At 37.8% G+C, this 7,500-nt stretch overlaps 1 long non-coding RNA gene across 1 annotated transcript in view; it reads left to right on the top strand.

The window, feature by feature from the left end:
* The window catches only part of LOC134452047 (uncharacterized), a 6,214-nt gene extending 371 nt beyond the window's left edge, over nucleotides 1-5,843 (top strand). The window contains exons 1-4 of the long non-coding RNA XR_010035344.1: nucleotides 1-104; nucleotides 4,661-4,701; nucleotides 5,238-5,328; nucleotides 5,639-5,843. The exon at nucleotides 1-104 is cut by the window's left edge and continues 371 nt beyond it. This is a non-coding gene — a long non-coding RNA (uncharacterized LOC134452047). The remainder of the gene's footprint in view (nucleotides 105-4,660; nucleotides 4,702-5,237; nucleotides 5,329-5,638) is intronic.
* Nucleotides 5,844-7,500: the final 1,657 nt, after the last annotated feature.

Here is a 7,500-nt window from a genome sequence, read left to right as displayed (position 1 = left end):
GAACATCAACTCGATCGATTGATCTACTGTTGCCATTGTTTGGCCATCTCCTTGTGAAGTCGGGTGTACTTATCGGTACTCTGAGCTGGAGCGCTGATGTTTAGGTAAGTAAAATGAAACATTTTATTACAGTTGTTTGACCAACATGACTGACAAACTTGTTTGCATAGCAAATTACATTGACTTTTAAATAACACTGTGGTCATAGTAATAGCCATAATATGGCGGGCAAATACATTGTGGCATGTGCCTCAAGTTTTGTTTTTTAAGCGCTGTCAGCGAGACATGTTGAGTGTAATGATGCTAAGATTATTGCATCGTGTCTCCATCAAACATGCCATTAAAGTGACTGGCATCTGTCGGTCTGTAAGTAACTTCTAACATGAATGTATGTAAGTATATAAGCAAACTGTGTTTCTTTGACGTACATTGGGTTTAGTGTAGACTTAATCAGTTCTACTGCAGAGTAGCAGGTGCAAATCTGTTTTATTTAGACATCCTTGGTTCGTGTCTATGCTAACTAATTCACCTCAGCATGCTACATGCACCTCAGACTTTACACAAAAGTTGGTGAAGGTAAATTTCAAGCTAGTAATCCAGGGCATTGGTGGTGGTGGATTGTTTGCTGACATACTATTTGTTTGTAGAAGTTGTGGTGGCATAACATAATTTCCAATCAGGACTTCGGCGTCAGGTGACTTGCCTGACTGACTGGGTTTGTTTATTTCACATCCCAAGCCTAGCTAGAAGTTAAATAGCAAAACCGTAACATTGCACAGGTGACAGGTTAGATAGTTTTGCTTGTCATCATTTCACTATAATTTCATTTCAGCGGATAGTCTGAGCACATAAACTAGAATAGTTCTAGGTTTGTGGCGTACACCTGCAAAATGCATCATTCCTCAGTTATTGTTCATATTGTAGGGTGACTCAGTTAGCAGAATTTATGTTGAGACATTGCTTAATATAATTCGCGGAGGTCATTTTCATACCGCGAAATTTTGCGCGAGCAACCGGGAGATTATAGTTTAATGTTAATGTTTTATCTGTCGTCTTAATATTGTGCATATTCATGCTTAGGCTGTTGACATGTGAAAGTTGAATGTTTGATACCCATATGCTGAAGTTAGATGTTTGTCATTGTGCTGCATGTGGACGGTACCGTTTTGTCTGTAAAACTATGGAGGCCAATTACATGCCATCGTTCCTCTTACACTGTAAAACCTTATAAGTTGAGTTTACTTACAAAAACCCAGAAAAGTGGTTGCCCTAGAAAAACTAAGTAATTATGAATGATTAAACTTACAATCTTTTGTGACCTCAACTGTTGTATATACTCATTATATGTAAAAGTTTAAGTTAAATGTACTTAAGTCCAAATTGATTAAACCTACCATCTTCCACAGTAGTAACTGTTATCTATAGTTATTGTATGCAAAATTCCCAGTTTAATGTACTAAATTCCCAGTCGATTAAACTTACCATCATTCGTAAGATTAACTGTAATTAATTATTTTATTTAAAATTTGCAGTTAAATGTATTAAATTTTAAGTTGATCAAACTGAAAGTCTTCTGTAATATCAAATGTTTCGTATAGTTATTTCACATAAAATATGAAGTTACATTCACAAAATTGTAACCAATTAGCTAGATAAGTACACAGTAAAAAATATTCCCGTGATGTCACAGGGAATTACTGGCTACTAATTGCATTCATTTCACAGTAGTTTACTGTGGCCATCCTCACAGTTTACTGTGATCTTCTCACAGTAGTTTACTGTGGCCACACCACAGTTAGTTACTGTCACCCTACCCACACTACCATGATCCCGCCCCTCCATTCATCACCACAAAAGAGGTAGCTACCATGTTATTGTGGCACCTCCCATTCCTCACCATGACTGAGACAACTGTGGCATGGAACCAGTCCATCACACTGCTCTCTTGTATTAATAGACCAAACTATCCATAACCACTGAGAAATTCAAGTATCTGTGGTATGTGCAATATTATTGCCATTTAATTATTGTAATCTCCTGGATGATAGTACATTAACCAGTGTGCATAGAATATTCTAGTTGAGCATAATTAGACAATCCTGAAATGTCAAGTAAGCAACACACCAAAAAGGATACCTGCTACCACAATACTCACTACCAACTAAATACCTAGCCAGCCAACAAACCAGTCCACCAGCCAACCAAAAGAGTCAGTTGTCAGCTAGCCAGCCAAAGAGCCGGCTAACCAACTAACACTCAGTTAGTCAGCCAACTAACCAACAAACAAGTCAGTTGTATGGCTAGCCAGCTAACAAACCAGCCATACAGTCAACCAAAAGAGTCAGTTAGCCAGCCAACCAGCTGGCCAACAAACAGTCAGTTGGTCGGTCAGTTAGCTCACTAACCAACAAGCCGGACAGAGAGCCAGCGAACCAGTCATTTAGGCAAGCAACTCAAGCATTGTGACAGTCTGAGTTTTTATAGAGGTGAAAGTTAACCATGTGACCAGAGTAATCAGGCATGTGGGTGATTCTCACGAAAACCAAGTTCCAAATGGACCAAACCTCAAAATTTTGAAAAGACATTTAAATTCAATTTTCCTCTTGGTTTTGCAAGATGGAGGTCTGAAATAGTTGAAAACATATTTTTTTGTCATGAAATCATATTTTTTCTGAATATTTAGTGTCATTTTAATCGGCCAGAGCACCAAAATTCTCAGTACCGCAACATGACATCACAATAGAAAAAATATTAGTAAATCACATTTTTTTTGGAATTTCACAGGAATGTTACTAACATAAGTACTCAGAGGTGTATAGAACACAGAAATACTGTATTTTGTATTTTAATATTGTTTTCTATTATTGTGATTTTTCTCATTACCGCAACAAGTTTCATAAGTGGGAGCCTTGTTTTTAGGCTATTTAACTAAAACATCATGTACCTATATAGATTTTACTACAGATGAAATATGAAGAACTACTATTTATCCTAATACAATTACAAACTAAATATAGTTTTGCAACATTAAAACAAATTGCAAATAAATATGTGTTGCGGTAATGAGAATAGTGGTGATCTTGCACTGATTTAGTTCCTTGGCCGGCTCCCTCCTGGTGTCCTAACCCTCAACTGTTGGGGAAAATGTAGAAATATTGTACTTTATTGTATTTTAGTCATTTAATTCACTTCTGTGAATATTTTGCCTTTTCCACCACAACTTAGTTCAGTTGTTGCGGAGTATGAGAAAACTGTTGCGGAGTATGAGAAACCATTGCGGTATATGAGAAAAACCATTGCGGAGCTGAGAAAAACCATTGCGGTGTATGAGAAAAAGTGTTGCGGAGTGTGAGTGACCTTAAGCTTCTTTGATCTTTGTGGAGGGCACCTTGATGTCTGGATAACTTTTGTTAGATATTTGTATTAAGACTTAAAAAGACTAAATAATTACCAAAAGAGAACAAAATATACATTATTTTAACAATGAAAACGTTGTGTATCGGTAATGAGAAACAAAAAGTTGTGTAGGCACCTTGGCAACCAAATTGTGAACATTTATCTGGAGAGATATAGAATGAAGAGCCATCTTGGTAGCCATCTTGGGTGTTATGGTAACAGGAATCCCCCCATACAAAATTACTTGTTTTTTTCTGTTACTTCTGATTTTAAATGATGCTTAAAAATGTTGCGGAGGCTGAGAATTTTGGTCTTTGCCAAAGTTGACCAAAGTTGTTTTTCTTAATATTTTCTCCTCTTCTGCGAATGAATTCCTAAAACTACTTATATATTCACTGTCACTATTTAGTTTATAAGATGCATCTAAGTTCTGACTTCTTTCTTTATTAAAAATATAAAATATTTACACTTTAAGAGTCAAAATTTAGCAAAGGACGCGTTGCGGTACTGAGAATTTCACAATAAATTGTAAAAAATATATATTTAAAATAATAATATTGTTCTCCTTTTATTATTTCCCTGATAGCCCATGCTTATATGTATATAAGCCATTTTTTCTGAATTGGATAGCATTTACTCATTCCCCACAATGGTTCGTGCCACCTCATATGTCCGATTTCGTGAGAATCACCCATGTGGCAGCTGCAGGTAGTAATTCAATGAACTTGTAACAGTCCTATGTACTCAAGTGAGGGCAGGTACTAATTGACAGGTTGATTGGGCACTACCATTGTTCCTGGTTGATGGTAGGCAATGTCAATTATGTCATGCAGCATTTGACTTTCAATTGTGCAATGGCACTTCACAAGATAGCCTAATTTTACTAGGTGGCAATATTCTGATTTAAAATTGGATGCTGCAGCGTGGCCATATTGTCAGTTGAAATTTGAAACGATCTGTTAACATGAAACACACTGCAGGAATACATTCAACTGCCCACATCTGGGTAGAGGCCAGTTGGTGCAGCCTGAAGAAAAAGAGGCGGGGTCATAACCAAAACTTATGAATTTAATCCATTCAACTAAAACATATTCATCTGAACAACTATTTCCTCAAATAAGTTGTCAATACTCAGTATTCTTCAGAAATGCCATCAAACTTCTATTTTTTAGTGCATTTTAATTAGTCTTGGTAAGTACATTTGATGTCTGGGTTTACAGTGTAGGAGTAATGTTCTCCCTTGTGTTGTTTTCTGTCATTGCAGATGCGATGTCCCAACAAGAATCTGTCAGTAGGCTACCACATGTAAGTACACACACTCCCAGTATAAGAAAGCAAATTAACGTCAATCAATACATTGTGCAGCTTTAGTCTGTTAATGTGACTATTGCCAGTCAAGTAGGCCTACCCAGATTGTGCTAATGCTATGACATGTACCACTCTGTTGCGGATAAGCACATTTCTCCTTGGGAACTCAAGAGCCTAGGAGGTACTGTAAATTGCCTTGTGAATGTGGTCTTTAGTAATTTTTCAAATACTACCTTTACAATATGCTTCCTGACCCTAGACCTGAGATCCAATTCCTCTGTACAGCTATTATTGTTATAATTAATAAAATACAAGACTATTGTCCATATCCATGGCTGTAGCATACAGGTCGAGTGCCATTCAATGAAATATACCTCATACAGTATCTATTTACTGGATATTCATACCATGCTGACATGTTTTTTAACCCCAAAACCTGCCACTAATATACAAGTTATTAAAGTTGTTTGTATACAAAATGGATATTGTTCTCATTACCCTCCATGTGCCTTTTTTTGTACCTGTCTGAACAGTACACCTCAGCAGGCACACCAGAGAAGGACCACTCCTGGATAAGGATTTGAGCCACTGCCATGACTGCCATCTCTACACTATATTACACACGTGAGTCATTATCACAAGCCTGGTTCTAGCAATCCATAGCCTTGCGCTGTGTGGCTCTTATGAGGCGAAGATAAACAAAATGTAACCAAGTGATTTGTATGATGTCCCAAGCATAACAAACCTAACACATCAGCAAGTGAGACTGAAATTAGGCCTACACTTAGATGTTAGTTTTTAAAAAAAAGTTTTTTACATTATGCTTCCTGATTCTATACCTAAGACCTATTTCCCGAGTAAAGCGATCACCCTCATATGTTTGTGTATAGTAATAAAATATAACTGGTACTATATCCACGGCTGTGTGTTTCAGGCCAGCAGATGTGGGAGGTGGTGATCAACGTGACCCGTCAGCAGGTGGAGGACTTCCACGGCCCCGCAGACTACTGATTACTGTGTGTGGCCTAGAGCCACCTGAGGACCTCCAAGAGCTGGCAAGGACACCATCCGCGTCGCCCGGAAGTTTCATCTGTCTTTCACAGCTTTTTGTCCATAACATCATATTACAATTAGCTACAACAGGCAGAACTAAGCATCTTATTCAGAGGCCATTGGGCCTTTGTTTTGACACCTGACTATCTGAACTGTCTAAAATAATTTGTCAACCCTTTCTCTTGCTCTTTTCAGAACATGGACAAACCAGATCTGACAGGGTGCCCATCATCAGCTGCTGTGACGGGCCTTCCATGGTGTTGCTGTGGTTATTGCAAGGACAAACAAAAACTGTTTTGTTTGGTTTATACAAACCAAAACAATATGTAAATAAACTACACAATTTGTACTGCTAAATCCTGAAATTGTAAGTAGTTATTAAGTAATGCCCGTGTGCGTTTGTATTAAGCACTATATAAAAATACATTACACATACGTAAAACCTGTTCTGGCCTTTTCTGTTCAGCATTATGAGAAGTCAAATGGTAAAAGCATGTTAATATACAGGTCTCAAGCACAAGAAACATTGGGATGATAATAGTAAGTGTTTATTTAAAAAAGAAACAAGTTAAACGTCAACACGACTCATGACGTACATGTATATGGGGGTTCTTCTTGTGTTGTTGGTCACCACATTGCTTCAGGGATTGAAAGCAGTACTATGTATTACTTAAGTCATATTGGTTGAGACATCAGGTACGTTTCATGAAATGTAAATGACTTATTAAATGGAGGATAAAGGGCTGGAGCTGGAGCTCGCTGGCAGGTTCCATCTTCATGATCGCCACACACCCATCTGAATGAACAAATATGAAGAAAATAAACCAGGAAGTTTTAATCAGGAAGCTTTGGTACCATGGTGTATGAAAATAGCTGGATAGCTGTTTTGTCTGTGGGATGTTCAAGCATATACAAACACACCACATCATTTAAAAAATGTCATACATGCTTTAACAACCGTTGCACTCCAATGTCACTTCATGTTCTACTTCAGTAATTCTAGTGACAAATATCTTTGTAATAGCTGTACATTGGCATTTTCTGACACCGATTTAGCAGTAGTGTGTGTTGACCTTTCATATCTGTTTAGCTACTATACACCACCGTCAGGATACTGTGTGTGGTGGGCTAGAAATTCAATACAGGGCACAAGATTTCTGGTGGCACTTCAAATTGGCCTACTCATACAAAGCCTACACATCTGATGATGAATTACTGGAGTCTATGCTGTGGATAGCTGGTAAATGCATTAAGTACGTGGGGGTCAATTACAACATATTTTGAAGAACATGCCCACAGACATGGCAGCACAAGAACGTAGGCTATTGCTTTCAATCAAAACACAAAGTAGACGTTATGTCCTGCTTTGAGTGATCACCAGCCTACTTGTTTTGAGAGAAGGCTCACAACTATAGTCGCAGATTGCATGTTGTAAGACTGTCCAACTTGTATGCAATAGTCATTTTTTCCTGTCATAACATATCAATTACAACGTGATGAAGTGGGTGACATGAGGATGGGACTCGCTAGCTAAGCTAATATTACTCAAGTGCTATTGTAAACTACCCTTCAAGATTTCATTACCGTTATGTATTGATATTCGCCACACTTATTGATCAGCAGTTTTTTAATGGGTTATGTTTCAGTGAAAATCAAGGTTTCTTTATTGACACTTACCAGTCGCACAGCCGAAAAGTGGGTTGGTTCAGTAGCACCCTCGCAGCGTGATATTAATTTTTCACC

This window comes from Engraulis encrasicolus, chromosome 7 (genome assembly GCF_034702125.1).
Source record: "Engraulis encrasicolus isolate BLACKSEA-1 chromosome 7, IST_EnEncr_1.0, whole genome shotgun sequence".
Lineage (NCBI taxonomy): Eukaryota > Metazoa > Chordata > Actinopteri > Clupeiformes > Engraulidae > Engraulis > Engraulis encrasicolus.
The sequence above is the reverse complement of the archived record's forward strand: the minus strand, read 5'-3'. Positions and strand labels throughout refer to the sequence as shown.